Consider the following 2,790-nt stretch of genomic DNA (forward strand, 5'->3'; position numbering starts at 1 on the left):
CCAATTGAATTTATAATTGAATAAACGCTTGTATTGATTGCAGCATTCGGTTACCTTGACTCTCGCTGCCAGATAATTTTCCACAGCGATCTTGCCCCATGCTGCGCCGCTTATCACAACTTTGTTGTTATCACCAAGCGGCGCATTGGAAAATGCGTGCAATGACGCATTTTCGTTGACTTAGAAGCGTAAACAATAACAGATTCAAGATTCCAGATTCCCGATTCCCGATTTGTTATTATTTTCCTTTTGCAATAATTGGGCTGCATTATCAGAAGAGTTAATAATACACAGGCCCCCCAAGCAGCTCGATCGATAAGTGGCCAAGCGAAGTCGAACGCACGATCGCAGAGCTGTAAACAAAACCAACAGAAAAGATCTGCTGGAAACTTACGAAATCGAAATACTCTAATAAAATGTTATGTGAATATATATCATATCACAATTTAGAATTGTATATCGATAACTTGTTATAAATCGATCTTTCATTTTGAATCGAGAAATAATTTCTATAACTGGCTATACATTTAAAAATATATATATCCGACAAGAGATCACAAAATGAAATTGGTCAATCCATATAAATTTATCTGTATGTTTTCGATAACAAATCATGCATATTAATCGATCAGTTAATATACTAACAATCTCTTTCCATTTCTAAGCTCTTAGAAAATGGAAGTATCCGGTTTATAATTCAGAATTTAACGGTAATTTTAGTTACCGCATGGCTCTTCCATAGCCTATAAATCTCACACTCGTAAGTCTCATTTAACTGTTTAATATATTCAGGTATACCTGCAGTAACTGTAACTGTAGTAGATGCGATTTATCGCCATTTAGGGCTCATCTATAATTAGCACGCGCACGCTCTTATATTCATGCATATATTATGCATGAAATTATTTATAAACAAGTTGTTTATGTGGTTGCCTGGCTAACTTGTCAGACTGATCGATCGATCAGTTTAACTGATTCCTGAACTAACCTAAGTGAGCTGTTGAGGTGGCCGATCTGATTAGGTGTGCCAAAGTGTGTGTGTATATAGATTACCGTAAACAGGCATAGGTATCAGCATGCTTTACGTATGTAGAGCGCCCCGAGTAGACCAGACAAAATGTGATGATATTTACGAGCAGTATTGCGTAAGATTAGCACGGCGAGGTCTAGACAGAGCATTTCGTGTGCTGTGCATGCTATTAGTGAGAGTTATGTGAGGCACGCATTACCTTCCCATCTTTTATTACCAAAAGAGAAACAAACAAAGCGCCAGGCAAGCAAACATACTTAGTTAATAAGATGCCGCATAATGTGCAAATGAAAATGACCAAAATGACGAGGAAAACCGAAACCCAGTGACCAGTGTCCAGTGACCAGTGAAGAAAAATGGGCAGCCGAAGACGGTGGGGTGGGGCATCGTGGTGGTGTTTTGGCATCGAATGTGTAACCACTTGAATTTCATTTGGCGAAAAGCTTTATCGAAAATTATGCGAATGCTGCTGACTTCTGGCAAGTGGCTGAGGCGGCGAGCGATGGCCAGTTCCTCCTGAACTCTCAACTAACTGCTTAGAAGCCTGATAAAAATCCAGCACACAAAGCTAAACAAACAGATAATAAAGAGGGAAAATGATGCTGCCAAACCCAAACCAAAACCCAAACCCCAAGCCCAGGCATAGAGACAAACCGAAACCGAAATGAACCGCGTCGCATCGCAGGCGGTGGGTGAAAGGGGCAGGAGGTCGTGTGGATTGTGTGGATGCTTCGCATATGTGAACCCCCCGCGTTGTGAGCGTGGCGTCCAGTTGCTGCCCTCTCCCTCTCCAGCGCCCTGCGCTGTGCCGCAGCCTTGGCTCATGCATAATTCAGCAGAATTCTGAATGATTATTCTTTATGGGACTGTTTATTTCTTTTGACCATTTATTTCAAGTTGGTGCGTTGCGTTTTTTTTTTCCTGTTCGCTCTCTGCGTACAGCTTCTTTTTTTTTTGTGCTTTTCATTATTTTTATACAGTTTCCAGTTGCTTGCGCTCGGAATGATTTCGAGCAACGGTGACGCAAAAATCATCAAATGGACAAACGGCGACTGCTCGGAAGGCACTTGCCTTGTCCTGGCCACTGGCCGCTGGCCACTGCCTGTTGGCTGTTGGCATCTGCGTTGTCTATTCAACCAAAAAGTGCCACACCCCCTGGCGGCCACTCAGCCAACCACACATGACTCTGACATCCCTCCCTCCTTCTATGGCCTTCTATTGTAGCTGCTGGACTGCGCCGCTTTCAACGCATCATTTGATTTTATTTTATGTGCCCAAAGTGGCCAAAAAATAAATAAAATAAAACCGAAAAGAGTGAAGACTAGAAAAAAAAAGAAGAAGAGTTTTTATTTGTTTTTGTGTGGCCGCAATTGAATAAAATGTTACTCTAATGTAAGTCGAAGGGGCACTTGCCGTTATTGTCTCTCCACTTGCCAATAGATATTGGCAATAGCTCTGCCAGATAGTGGGCAACGCAGTGCGGTCGCTGCATGAGAATAACTTCATTAGGAAATGGCACACCCATTCACCGACAGGCGACAGATAGCGGACAGCGGACAGCGGACAGCGGACAGCGAACAGCCAAAGGTAGACCCCAGCCTGGGAGACCTACAGAGATCATGTGAACTCTCACGCGTTATCAGAGCAGCAGCAGCAGCGGGCGATAAAGCCGACGCCCAGTCGAACAGAGAACACATAAAAATAATGAATGACTTGATATTTCAAAATACCCTGTATATATCAGTAGCTCGTATATATTC

The 2,790-nt window shown here is 42.7% G+C and overlaps 1 long non-coding RNA gene across 1 annotated transcript; it reads left to right on the forward strand.

Annotated features, from left to right (window-relative positions):
* The first annotated feature begins 866 nt into the window (after positions 1-866).
* LOC115562183 (uncharacterized) lies at positions 867-2,335 on the forward strand. Its single transcript, XR_003980087.2, has 2 exons — positions 867-1,930; positions 2,011-2,335. It is a non-coding gene; the product is annotated as an uncharacterized LOC115562183 (long non-coding RNA).
* Positions 2,336-2,790: the final 455 nt, after the last annotated feature.

The sequence above is a fragment of the Drosophila navojoa genome, chromosome 4, assembly GCF_054131105.1.
Source record: "Drosophila navojoa isolate 15081-1374.11 chromosome 4, UAZ_NAV_1.0, whole genome shotgun sequence".
Taxonomy (NCBI): domain Eukaryota; kingdom Metazoa; phylum Arthropoda; class Insecta; order Diptera; family Drosophilidae; genus Drosophila; species Drosophila navojoa.